The 14,626-nt window shown below is 41.0% G+C and overlaps 1 protein-coding gene across 1 annotated transcript in view; it reads left to right on the forward strand.

Annotated features, from left to right (window-relative positions):
- Nucleotides 1-14,626, forward strand: part of LOC308586679 (polymeric immunoglobulin receptor-like) — a 305,363-nt gene that overhangs the window by 151,418 nt on the left and 139,319 nt on the right. The window lies entirely within an intron of this gene.

Genomic DNA, 14,626 nt, shown 5'->3' on the forward strand with positions numbered 1-14,626 from the left:
TTTTTTTTTTAAAAAAATAGGCTTTTAAAGCACCATGAGTGAGAACGTCAGACTATCTGGTACTCAGTGGGACACCAAACTGCTCCCTTCCCTTCAACAGAATCAGACCACTGCATGGCAAACTAATATGTTTGCCACCTGAAGAACTACAACACAGTGAGAATGTTTACATTTTATGAAGGAACCACAGGAAGGAGAGTTTGAGGATATAAATCAGCATGTTGCCCTTTTTTCCATAATGTCTCTGCTGTATGGTGTTCCAATAATCTTCAATTAGAATTCTAACATTAAAGACCTTCTTGAAAAGTCTTTTGCCTCATGTTGAAGCCCAGGGTGGCCAATTAATAAATAATTTGCATAGTGCAGAAATTTGCACTGTTTAGATTAGTGGGGCAGTTATAAAGCAACTGTAACAAGGAAGCTACATTTTAACAGTGCCAGGGTGTGGTTCGTTCTCAATACATTGCTGAAAAATTAGGTCTTCAGCAATGTTTGGCATTAAAATTTGTAAAAATGCAACACAAATTTCCCTGAGTTTCCAGCTGGTGCATGTTGGGGAAACACCAAAGGAAGCAAAATACAGTACATTTCCCACTGAATTGTTATATTTGTCCATCTCCCCAAAATTCCCCAACAGTTTTTCAAGAAGAAGAAGAAGAAGAAAATGATGACAACAGACATTATAATCACTTATTATTATAACCTACAGGTGAACAGAAGTAGAAGGTTAAAGTCCAGCAAAATATAAAAATCAATCAACAGGAAGTATACACACACACACACAAACACACACACACACACACACGTGTGTGTGTGTGTCTATTGTAATGTGTGTGTCTATTGTAATGGAGGGGCAGATAGATTTTTAACAGTGAGGTCAGTTATCCATTTCCTAAAATCATTGTCCACAAAGCCCTAAGGATGGGAGCAAATACTCTTCAGAACTTTCCCATCTTCTAAAAAACAAAATCAATTTTAAACACGCCTAGATAAAAAGAAGAGGGAAAAGACCCTAGACCTATTTGTTTGTAATTGGAAAGTTTCTTAGCTAGCAGGACCGTTCTCATGTGCTATTTTTATCCAATTATCCACAAAACAATAGAGAATATTAAGTAAATCCCTTTAAAAAATCAACCCCAAACTGTAAAACAGTGGCATATAACCTCTGGCCCAATCAGGCTCAGTGGGAGTCCTAAATAGGCCCATAAGGTTGCTTTCCCCAAAGCATGCCCACCTGTCATCTGCCTGACATCATATGTGATGCCAGGTGTGGGGCAAGTCAAGATGTAGCTAAGGGAGCTCCTTGGACATTGTGACCTGTTGACCCACCCACCTGACAAAGAGGTCACAGGAGTTGGGGGAGGTAAGAATCCAGCCAAATTAAACTCTTCCACGTGGAATCCCTTTCCCTGCAAAAAAATTTTAAAAAATCCATGCTTTCATTCAAATCTTCCTGATTATATATATTTTTATTTCAGCAGTGTTTCTCTGGTTTCATAGGTACCCCACCATCTTTAGGCTCCACAGGCTGCAGAAGAAAAGATCATGAACAAGATACCTGATTCATGCTGGCTTCTGGTCATGGATCTTTTATGCAGAATCTACATTAGTTTTTTATTTTATCAAAATATGGTTTTTGTGGCTCCCTATATTTTTATTACTGTACTCATGATAGAGGGAAAATCTTCCTATGGCAACCACTTCCAGAATCTCTTTCTCCCATGGTTAATAATGCAGCTCTGCTTTACTGGCAAAACCCGCACACTGATCATTCAACACATATTCTTAACATTCAATCTTAGACATATTCTTCAGGCGCCATCATTGTTGTTTTTTAGAGACCTGGCCAAGTCTGACCTCATTGGTTGATATTTGAATGCTGTTGAAGATTGTAGCAACTGCTTTCTTCTTCTTTTTTTGTATTATAGGTATTGTTGATGTATCATTGGTTTTTAATATTGTTTTAATTGAGTTTGTTGGCTGTCTTGAGGGCCTTTATGCTATAATAGTAGATCAAACAACAAACACACACATTATCACAGTGAGGGCCCCTCTGAATATAGCCTGGGACAAAACTTACAGGTGTGTGAAAGAGAGAGGGGAGTGAGAAAGTTTTGCCTGTTACTACTACCAACTCCATTTTGTAACACTAGAGGGAAGCAAACTCTTCTATTTATTTGGTGCAAGAGTTTTTGCTAGAAATGACATATAAAACTGAAGTTTGTACTGCTGCTGCTGAACTGGTCTCCTAGGTTATGGACCTGTTAAGTCCTTACCAGAAATTCCAGTATCATAGGCAGGAATGTAGAAAAGATGTGCTCAGGTCTATTGCTAGCCTGCTCTTTGCAGTTTCATACCAGTTGTCCAGAGCAGCTAATGGCCACTGGTCTTACCATAGCTGTGCCTTCTTACAATAGCTGTATCTGTCTTTGTCAGTGCAGAATTAAATTTGGTGCCCCCAGAAGGGACCCACTGACTCTGTTTGGGCATTCAAAGACTGTAGCTTAGTTGTACGTTCTTTGAATGCCCAAGTAGAGTCAATGGGTTGGGTCCCTTCTGGGGGCATCAAATTCCACTTGCTGGTTTCTCACAGGCATCCATTTGGCCACTTTGAGAACAAGAAGCTGGGCTAGATGGGGCATTGGCTTGATCCAGCAGCCACTTCTTATGTTCTTTTAAAACTGTGGAGATTCACTGCCAGTCAGTGGAGCTGACAGTACTGGGCTGGATGGACCAGTGGTCTTACTTGCATAAGGCAGCTTCCTAAAGAGTAGCTCAGGGTATGGGGCTGCACACATCACTCTGTAGTGCCCAGTCTTCATGCACTGAGGCCAAAAGTCTGTAGGTCGTGAATGGCACAGCACATAGCCAATCGGCTGTTTCCACAGCTTCGCCTGCACTGCATCAACCACCTTGCCTTTCAGTCTCTCAGTTACCTGCCTCAACCTCCATCAGGCATGCAGCCAGGTATGCAACGCTGCCCCACCTTACTACTAAACAGTAAAGGTAATTTAAATAAACATTCACATTATTAGCATCAGAAAATGTTTGGAAGATAGTGAAATAAGATGGTGTATTTTATTTTATTTTTATGTTTTTAAGGTTTGATGTTATGTTATTAATAACTTTTTCTGTTGAGAGATAGCAAAGCGAGTGAAAATAGAAACAAACCAGAAACGCAAGTTGGGGGAAGTCTTGGAGGGGAGGGAGAAATATATAGCAAATATTAAGAATTTGAGATGTATATAATGAACAAAAATGAAAAATGATTTATTTATTTTTTTAAAAGGTAAAGGTAAAGGACCCCTGTCAGTTAAGCCCAGCCGCAGATGACTCAGAGGTTGCGGTGCTCAACTTGCTTTACAGGCCAAGGGAGCTAGCATTTGTCCGCAGACAGTTTTTCCGGGTCATGTGGCCAGCATGACTAAGCTGCTTCTGGCGAAACCAGAGCAGTGCACAGAAACGCCGTTTACCTTCCCGCCAGGTATTTATCTACTTGCACTTTTTTAGTGTGCTTTCAAACTGCTAGGTTGGCAGGAGCAGGGACCGAGCAATGGGAGCTCACCCCGTTGCGGGGATTCAAACCGCTGTCCTTCTGATCGGCAAGCCCAAGAGGCTCAGTGGTTTAAACCATAGCGCCACCCGCATCCCTTTACCAGCCACTACGATAGGAGAATTCTTTTCATGATCTCCTGGATGCCCTTAGAATCTTCCTCATGATCAAGAACCCAATGAATCAGGAATCCTGCTCATGAGGAAGATTCTAAGCCAAATGTGTCAGTAATTCCTCATCATACCTTGTTGCTCAATGAAGGTAGAACTGGCAGGGATACGGATGTTGACTTGGGGGGAGGCAAGCTAGCACACATGCCCTCTTTCCACAGGCATTCCTTGACTATGTAAATAGTGCTACTGACTAGTATGTATTTGTGTTCACATTTCATGCAATGGCCCTGGGATTGCTGCCTTTTTTTTCCTGGCCTTGCTCCTGTGCCTCAAACAGCAAATCAACAGGAAGAAATTAAACAGGAACAGGTTTTTTTTAGCATCGAGAAAGAGCGATATGAAGTATTTTTCCCTGCTTAATTTCTTGATTGTGATTTGTTTCAATTAGTTAGTCTAATCCTGGCACTTTTTGCTTTATCAGGTTGCTGATAAAGGGAAAGTAACAGTGCTCCACAACTCCCTTCAGTCCCAGCCATCATGGCCAACAATCAGGGAGGATTTGGGGTCCAGTCTAACATCACCTGGAGAGCCACAGATCCCCCATCCGTGGTCTTAGGAGAAACACCGCTGTGGCCTTGTGTTTAAGAGCCCTGTTGGTGAACCATACACAACTCTGTTGAGAATGCGGTTGTGTTACAAATACCTGTGTGGAGCTTAGGCAGTTGACGAGACACACCCTTGACAGTATTTTCTATGTGACAAGCTATTTCCATGCAGTGGAGATTTCTTTTAAACAAAAAGAAAAACAATGACACCACACAGTGGTTTGTTTTGGTTTTTTGTCTAGGTTTGCGGATTGCAATGGCAATGGGAAAATTTCTTAATCAACATGACAAGCCACTGTTTTGGAATGTGTGCTGCATGCAGCAGCCTCCCCCAAAGCCATCTGAAGTGGCAGTGATCAAGCAAGCAATCTACTTCACAGCCTGCTGTCTGCACACTTGCTACAATTTGCTTGGCATTCCTCTATTTGACCCGGGTGCCAGGGTCTGTTCTAACTTGCAGCTGGACATACTTAGAAAAGTGGGGAAGGGGGGGAGGGTTATGCCACAGGAACAAAGTTTTGGTGCCACTGGGTCTATATGGAGTGTAATAAGGAGTTTGCTTTCTCTTAAAATGAAATAGCATGGGGGTTGGAGAGAAGATAAAGGGAAATTGAACTAAGGATGAGAACTGTTTCCTTTCAGTCTTCATATCTTTTCTCTTCTCCAGCTTGGCTCCAGTACTGGAAATGGGGGAAATTGTGTTAAAGCAGTGGAGCAAGGGAAAGTAATGTGTAGGGTCGGGGAGTGAGCTTCCGCATACGCTCCTCTTAGAATTAACTCCTACCCCCTCTTTTATAGCTGAAAAGGGTGAATTCCATGTTAGGAATCGTAAGGAAAGGTACTGAAAATAAAACTGCCAGAGCACTCTTCACGTGTTACTTGCATGTAAAGGGTGCATATGTTGAATGGAGGCTCAAGGCTGCAGCATTCTGAATCACGTGGGAAGCCTTCATATATAGCAAATATGGGGGAAGGAGGAGTGGAATAATTTTTGGGGCGAGGCTATATGCATGGCCCCAAGCCCCCATTCAACACACCTTCTACATGTGAATAGCACATGAAGAGGGCTTTCTTTTCTTTTTTTCTTGTTTTCCTTCCCTACTCTTCTTTTCCCCACCTCTTCTCTTTTTTTGTATTTGTCCCCATTTACCTTCATCTCTTTCCTGTTTTACTTTGTTACTTTTTGGTTAGCAATAGATACATGAGCAGTGAGCATGAAAGGAAGAAGAAAGAAAGAAAGAAAGAAAGAAAGAAAGAAAGAAAGAAAGAGAAAGAAAGAAAGAAAATAAATAGGCTGGAGCAGGGGTCAGCAAACGTTTTCAGCAGGGAGTTGGTCCACTGTCCCTCAGACCTTGTGGGGGGGCCAGACTATATTTTTTTGGGGGGGGAAATGAACAAATTCCTATGCCGCACAAATAACCCAGAGATGCATTTTAAATAAAAGCACACATTCTACTCATGTAAAAACACGCTGATTCCCGGGCCGTCTGCAGGCCGGATTTAGAAGGCAATTGGCCGGATCTGGCCCCTGGGTCTTAGTTTACCTACCCATGGGCTGGAGGGTTGCTGCATGAACTGCCTGTGCAGTGAATTGGGGTTGGGGGTAGACAATGGAAAGAACCTATGTGATCATTCCTACTACTACAGAAGCCACTGCTGCCTGTCATTCTACTATTCAACAACAGTAACTCTTTTGTTGTTTAGGTGGGTTGGACGGCAGGGTAGAGAGCAGTATCCCCCTATGTCATGCCTTTACCTGCTCGGAAGTATTTCCAGTTCTGCTTGGGACCTTGGCAGTCTACACTTCTTTTCTAGAAGACACACCATCCATAATGAAGCACCCGTTCATGAAGTAGACTGAGGTGGAACTGAAGTAGACTGAGGTGGAAACCAACTGACGTGTATAGTACCTAGTGGGGCGACTGACTGTGGAAGAGAGAATAAAGGTAATTAGCAATTAAGTTAAATACGGTTAGGAAGTAAGTTTTATCAGGAAGCTCCCTTAGCTATCATTTAATGATATAGTAACCTTATTTCAGCAAATATAAGCTAGTCTTAAAGAAGCAATATAGTATTCACCAAATCATATATTTGTAATTTATAAAGAATATATTGTCACTTTTGTTAATAAAAAGACGTTTGGCTGATTGATTTTGTACCACATCTAGCCAATACCTACTGGGATATAAATGTGTTGGTAAACAGCACAGTACAGATATTTGGTGACAGCGGTTAGGAGGCGAATCAGCAGTGATAAATAAAAGCTGGTTCTCCAGTCCACTTATAAAGAAATAAGAACTCCTTCCACATAACCAAGCATAGTGTATATCAAAATATAAAACACTGAGATATGTGGGACTCAGTCCTTCCCCTTCCACATGCCAAAATCTGACATGCATAACAACAAATGACTTCCTATACTGATGGCAGGTGTTACTTTAAAGAAATTAAACATTTACACCTATATTTAATAGCAATCCCAAAAGACTGCCAAAGCAGGGGGAACCTTTTCTAGGAGCAAACTGTTTCATCTTTCCATTTGAGTTGATCACTACAGTTTTCTTTGAGTTAATATAATTTAGTTATAATATGCATTGCATGATTTTTCTTTTCTTTGCTGTAGATCCTCAAACGTTACGGTATCTCATACATTTTTGCACAGGTGTGTATATAACTCTAGTGGATTGATTAATAGGATTTATTTCTCCAGCAGTTTCATTCCTTGTTGAGCTAAATTCAAGCTGAAACTGTGAGGCTGCTTAAACAGTACTTCTATTTCCATATAGTGACGACTTATTAATCCTATTAATAAGTCGTTAATCTTAAATGAGTCAAATGTGGCTGTGAAGTAATGCAGGTATACATTTGGAATGACTAGGCCACCCTAATAGGTCTTACAGCACAGCATATTCTTTGAAACATAATGTATTTTGCTTCACTTGCAATTTCTTCTGTAGCATAAAAAACTATTTAGATTTCTTTTGCTAGTTTTGTTTCCTTTATTACAGATATATCTTGCCTTAGTAAAGAATGAAATATCCAAGTAGTTATTAAATGCTATCTTTCAGAAAGTTCTGTTTCTTTTGCTTGGCATAGTCACATGTTGGTAAACTTCAAGAAATGGTATAAGATGCTTAAATTGCAAAAAATTGATGATCAAAGCAATAAAATCATAGTTTGTTCATCTGGTCCTTTTTTGTGGTAGAAAAAACTATATTTGTTTCTCAGAAAATCATGCAGCTATGACTCAAAACAAGCTGGAAGGTGGTATAGATTGAGTATGCAATCTTTGTAGTCACGTTCTAACCTCAACCACAGACTTTGAAAGTCAGGAGCGATCTTTCACTGTGAGTTCCCATTGCTATCAGAAAAGAGATGTTTAGCTTTTTGCACAAGCTTGGAAGATAGAAACAACAGATTGTTGACCTTAAAACTATATTGTAATGGCAAATTTTATTATGTTTTTATAAGTGAAGACCCAGGTGTCTTTTGACTTGATTACTTGCAAATGAGTACTGATTACTCCCCAGATGCTCTGGTTGGGTTGGGAAAAGCACTTATGAGTGGCAACTGCAAACACAAGTTTTGAGTTTTGTGGTAGGTAGGGGCATGTGTTTATAGGCCATGCTTTTGGAAGCAATGGGAGTGCTCACTGGAAGGACAGATCCTGAAGCTGAGGCTCCAATACTTTGGCCACCTCATGAGAAGAGAAGACTCCCTGGAAAAGACCCTGATGTTGGGAAAGATTGAGGGCACAAGGAGAAGGGGACGACAGAGGACGAGATGGTCGGACAGTGTTCTCGAAGCTACCAGCATGAGTTTGAGCAAACTGTGGGAGGCAGAGAAAGACAATGCCTGGCGTGCTCTGGTCCATGGGGTCAAGTAGAGTCGGACACGACTAAACAACAACAACAGGGGCATGTGTTTATAGGCCATGCTTTTGGAAGCAATGGGACTGCTTTATAGAAAAGCAGTGACTCTCTGGGTTCTTGTCTGCTCCTCCATGGTCAACATGTATATTTGCTAAATATATAGGCATGCTATAAGCCTGCAGCACTCTCTGCTTGCAAGAAATAGCTGCCCCTGTATATATGTAATGAACAGGAAAGTGTGAAGCCCCGCTCAATAAAAGCAATGCAACAAAATAAAGGATTTCTTCTCCAGACACATTCAGTTGGCGTTTGTTGTTGCTGTTTTGCCCTCTCCTCTTCAAGGTGCACCTCAAAGTTAGGAACATTGTAAGCCAAATCTAGATTCAATAGTACAGCTGAAATTTAGCCCCACTGAAGGCAGCAAGGAGCTTGTTGTTGATTAAACCAATCCAGAATTTCACTCTAGACCATATGCCATTTGTTTGCTGTCCAAGTAATAGGCAATCTGACCCTACAAATAGGCCTTAGCCGATAGCTGTATTGCTGCAATTAAAACGATGCCAAATCTAATCCGAGCACTTCGGAGAAGAATCAGTCTTATCTTGCCTTTCGCATCTGACATAACAGAAAAGCAAGCCAAAAACACATTAGTTTTCTGTTATATCAGATGGCAAAAGCTTAGCAGTGGACTGTTAGCAGATGCCATTGCATAATTGGTAGTAGGAGACACTGCATTTTCTCCTAGCTTTGCCTGAATGGTGTTAAGGCCACAGAATTCACTCAAATCATAGCCTTAACTCAAGAAAGCATGGGAAGAAGACGATTAGATTCAATTACCCAAATGTCATGCATAAAAGCGGAATGAGGCCTACTTTGTCCACCCTGTTTTAAAGAGTTCAGTGAACTTCTGCTAGTTTAAGAAATCAGGTGGACATTCACCCCCCCTTCTTTAAAACATTTCACAAGAACATCAAGACAATGTTCTGGGAGTTTTCCAAAGGCTGCAACTGTCATTTTCGGTGCATTTTAAAATTTTGCAACAATTTTTATATAACTCACTTTTTGCAACATCTGGTTAAAAGCAGCACAGTGAGACAGTAATTGAAAGTGATAAAAAAGAAGAGAGAGGCCTTTGACTGTGTGCAAAAGTGTTGACTAAACCCATTACCAATATTGTCAATGGTGAGTGCTCCCACAGCAACTACATTTGAGAGCACTGGGTTCAAATAACCTCTGTGATATTCTGCAAATGCTTCTGTAAGCGGTAATGGAAGATGTTATGTTATAGCAGGCAGTTCTGCAGCTAATCTCTGTCGTCCATTTGTCAAAATGGAAGAATATCCTTGGATTTAGTTTCACTTTTCTGATACAACATTGTATGTGAGATATGCAATAGCTGTGAATAGGCAACACCTTTCCTTTGCAGAACAGCACCTTAGTTTCAGTACAACTCAACACATTTATGCTTTCATTGCTTTTTTTTTATCCTTTTGATATGGTGATTTGATGTTTCAGCAGTAACACTGTACAAAACCAAATAAAAGTGAGCAAATGTTATTTTTGATCCTTGGAGCAATTGGGGACAGTAAAGCAACACTTTTTCTAGGAACAACAGAAAAGGACAAAGAGGTCCCATGAAAGTGGTTGCAAGTTGGACATTTAAAATAGGAATAAAAAGACATTTCTGTTAGAGGGCCTGAGGGAAACCAAGACTCTTAAGTCTCATGCAAGCAAATGGTATAAAGTACAGAACAGGCTGACTTGAGTAGATGGCACAAGCTTGGGGTAGCTTGCTTCCACCTTCTAACAGGTCACAGGGGTCTTTCTTAAGCGGTCCAGTGTTGGTGGTTTCCCATGAGGACTGATAAAGTAGACATCACCGAAGTCAGCAGTAGATAGAGTCGGAGGTGATGAGGGTCACAGCCAATGAGTTCTAGTTTCTTCCCATTTTCCTCTCTGTAGAGTTCTACAATGACAATACTGAGACTGTGGAGAAGGAAGCTGACAGGTAATGCCACCCCCTGGACTGCTTTTAAGTAAGAAGGCATGGCAAAGGGAAGCTGGCTGAGGGCAGACTTGAGGTTGGTTGGGCAGCTCCCCATTCACCCTATGGAAGCATGGAAGTCTCCATGGAAGCAGTCACAAGGAATGTGAGAAAGGGCTGCTTAATATGACCAGCATCTTGATTAGCTGCTTCCTGCAGTATGAGGATGCCTCTTCAAGATGGCTCAATCAAGAGTTTTCAGGAACAAAACCAAAACCACAAGAAAGAATATTCAAGCCTTTGATTATTTAAGGGGACCTGGCAGACATAGTGGGCTGAATTCAAATAAATAGCTGCACTAGTGATTTCCAGTGCAATGAGTCCTTCTTAGAGCAATGGGACTACAGAGTAATACTGGCTTATTACTGCAACAGTGTACATTTCTCTACATACATCCAAGGCTATTTTCAGATACTCTGAGAAAGCCCAAGCATAACTGTAGTTCTTCAGTGAAGACAAATCTTACTTGCAAACAGTTTTCGATTTGTAATATGAATCTTACTCACAAAAAGCTTTCAAACAGCAACTTGAGTTCTTAACAATTTGGCTCCTATGAGTGATCATGAGAACGAAAGTCTGCTAGCAAAAATTGGCAGTATGTGTTTGATAGGCTAGTGATGAATTGCAGAAAGGGCAGCTAAAATGAATTGAAGGAGCTGTATATTTTCAGGATCTATCCTGTTTTCTGTGACTGCATTTCAGCTGATTCCTTGGTGACCTGCTGGAATGCGGAGTTAACCAGGGCTATCAACTGTCTGGCTCTGAAGTGCCCTCTCCAATTGCATGGAGCCTGGACAGTCCCATGGTTTCCCCTAGAGCTGTGGGCGATGAAACAGTCACTGAGACGGCTAGAGTGCTGGTGGCAGAAAACTCATTCTGAATCAGACCAGACCAGCTCAACGTTGAGTCTAACAAGTGGTGACAGCGACGGTGAAGAGGACCTTCTTCGCTGCCTCTGTTGCTTCTGCAGAAAACAGCAGCAGAAGACTCTTTCAGGTGGTTTGCAATCTAACGGAACCACCTCCACCATCAGGGCCTGGTGAAGACCCCAATATCTCCTACAATGATTTTGCAAATTTTTTTGCAGATAAAGTTTCAGAAAGAGGTAGACTCCACCATGGTAGTAGGGTCAGAGTGGGAGAGTGCTAGAGTCCTGTCTAGTCAAGTTGCATGGGATCAATTCCAATCTGTTACCTCCAAGGATGTGGACAGGCTGCTTGGACGAGTGAAACCGACCACTGTCTCCTTGACCCTTGACCCTTAAAGCCCTAAAGGCCTCAGCTCGGTATACCTGAAGGAGTGTCTCCACCCCCATCGTTCAACCAGGACACTGAGGTCCAGCACTGAGGGTCCTTCTGGTGGTTCCATCCCTGCGAGAAGTGAGGTTACAGGGAATGCCCACCTATCACATGTCAAGGAAATAATCAAATACTGTATCCGACTTTTAGAAGACATCTGAAGGCAACCTTGTATTGGGAAATTTTTAATGTCTAATGTTTTACAATTTTTTGTGTGTGCTGTAAGCCGCTCAGAGTGGCTGGGAAAACCCAACCAGATGAGCGGGGTATAAATAATAAAATTATTATTAGTAGTAGTATTAGTATTATTTTGTAACTGCAAATTTTAAAAACTGTTTTCAGTGTATTTTAAATTGTAGTAACCCACCCTGTGACCTTAGGGTGAATGCTGGGTAATAATAATAATAATAATAATAATAACAACAACAACAACAACAACAACAACTCCTTTTCAGTCTTGTTCTTTTGCACTCAAAAGCTCACCACAAAGAAACTGACTGAAGAAGTGTTCTTAGTGCCCCAAAAATTATTTTTACAGAATTCTGAAATACCATCAAACTTTGGTATTTTTAAAAAATGCATCAGAAATCTATGCTGCTATGTTACAGCTGCAAACACCATACCATTAAGTCAACTGCAATGTTTTCATAACATCATAATGCAATACATAATAGATTGGATCCAGGCTTGGTCATGCTCAGACCTGGTGGGAATTAGGTTAGTCATAGATAAATACAAATCCAATATTATGTGTGTAGTATTACCAGTTGAGATAGAGCTGACTAAAGTTAACAAAGCATTTGTGGCTAGTTGGAAGAACAACTAGCAAATCAAGGCAGTGCTTGAGAGTGGGGAAATGCTGGTGACCAGCTTGTTCCTCTCCACAAAAACCCTTCTATGTGCTTGTATATAACTACTATCTGGAAACTTGACCGAGAGGAAAGCAGAGTAAGAGCAAGGAAGGAAATCCATGACAAATGAAGAAGTTGGCTTATAGTAGCAGTGACTTCAATCTTCTTGCAGATAGAAGGGCTTTGATGCAGACTCAGAATTTCCCCACCTTCAATTTCCCTAGAGTGCTGGCTCTAGACTGCAGAGCTGCCCTCTCCATTGAAATGAATGTGCAAACCTGCTAAATGGAAGCTTTATGGGCATATCAAGTTCTGCAATCATCTTTGAGCTCTAATCTTCATTCTCCTCTACAATATTTTACAGCTAAGACATTTCCTAGTTGCGTTAGATGATATGGGCTCTAGTCTACAGAGTCTGTGACAATAAATTTGTGAGTCTTTAAGAGCCAGGCAGCTCTTTCTTTCTTTCTTTCTTTCTTTCTTTCTTTCTTTCTTTCCTTCTTTCTTTCTTTCTTTCATCGTTTTTATTGATTTTCCAATAAAAAACATCCAATTAATATATCCAATCATAATACTCCAATTAAAATAAAAAACTAAAATTAAAAAGAGTAAATTATAGTCCAAATTATATTTATTATTTTTTCAGAGCTCCCCACAGTCTGGATCTCTGAAGCATATCTCCACATCTCAGTCCTGCCTCTCCTTGTTGTTTCCATATATTCCACATCTCGATTTTGACGCTTTATAATTCTCCGTCCCTGAGTCCATTTTTTTCTTTTTTTTAACCTAACAAATGTGCTGCTGTCTTAAATCCATTAAAACCACTTTTCTGGCACATCAACTTGATTTTCTGAATGATAATTTACCATTGGTTCATTGTGGATCAAATAATTTGCACAATGTTTTTGTTTGTTGTGAACTTCTAAAAATTGGCATACCAAGCAGTAGCATTTTTGTAAATTAAGAATGCTGCTGATATTGTTTGCGTGTCTGTCGTTGCAAAAAAGAACAACAAAACAGTTATAGGAATGAATAGACCAAGATAACCATTTCGACTTTTAGGACCTCATTACTCATTTCTATGGCTCCTTCCTACCAGTAAAAAGCAAAGTCCAAAACCACAGCATCTTTACCCACATGTCAGCCTCAAAGTACATTAATGATTCAAAACTTGCTCAAGAGGCTGACCCCTCATTGTACTAAGCAGACAGAAACTACCTGTTCATAGGTCCCCCCCCCCTTAGCTTTTGTAATCTGAATCAAGAACGAATGAATCAGTCTGTTGGCCATTCATAAAGGCAGGCAGCCACCAAAACTGAAACTTATACTTTCAGTAATTGCTTGTGAGTTGTAATTCATCTTTCAAATTGAAGTATTGTTTTCTTCAGAATGTTATTGGTACCTGCACCTGGCATAAGCCAACACTAAGCTAGGAAGCATAGCACATAGGGAGGATAATGTTTTCTGACTGAGTAGCGATGTGAACCCTGATCTCCCAGCTCCTTGTCCAGCACTTTAACCACCTCACCATACCACACAACAACTTCTGAGTAGACGTACCAAGTAGAATTGCATTGTCCATGTTAGATTGTCATGAGTACCTCCACCTCCTTTCTTGGAGGGAGGAACTCAAAACCCGCTGAATTGGGAGGAGAAGATTCAGGTATTAAAGCAACTAGAATGGAGTAAGATACACTTTGTGCCCGTAAAGCTCAGAATTGATTTTTTATTTTTTTTAGGTTACAATGCTTCAAATCCCAGGCTTTCAAACTTCTCAAGATGGTTTTGAAAGGAAGGCTTATTTGCGAGTACTTGGTGAAAGATATATTTGTTTAAGAGAATGGTTAGTGGTAGAGTGAGAGATATTATATTCAGGTTCTCCTTGTAAGCTAAAGGCACCTGGCTGGCCACAATATAAACAGGATGCTGGACTAGATGGGCTTTGGCCAGATCCTGCAGGGTTCTTCTGATGTTTTTGTTATACTACAGAGTCAGGTACCAAGCACTAGCTCTAGTTCCACCACCACCACAGGGACACATCTACCACCAAAGCTCTCCAAAGCTTCAGACTATTATGCTTCAGGGGGTGCCCTTGGGCCACACCTACCAGCTATACCAGCTGCACTGGCTCCCGGTGGAGCACAGGATCAGGTTTAAGGTGCTGGTTTTAACCCTTAAAACCCTATAAGGCCTAGGACCCACGTACCTACACGACCGCCTCTCCTGTTATGTCCCACAGAGGACCTTACGGTCTTCAAACAAAAACATCTTGGAGGTCCTGGGCCACAGG

This window comes from Podarcis bocagei (assembly GCF_964188305.1).
Source record: "Podarcis bocagei genome assembly, chromosome: 5".
NCBI classification, from domain to species: Eukaryota; Metazoa; Chordata; class Lepidosauria; order Squamata; family Lacertidae; genus Podarcis; species Podarcis bocagei.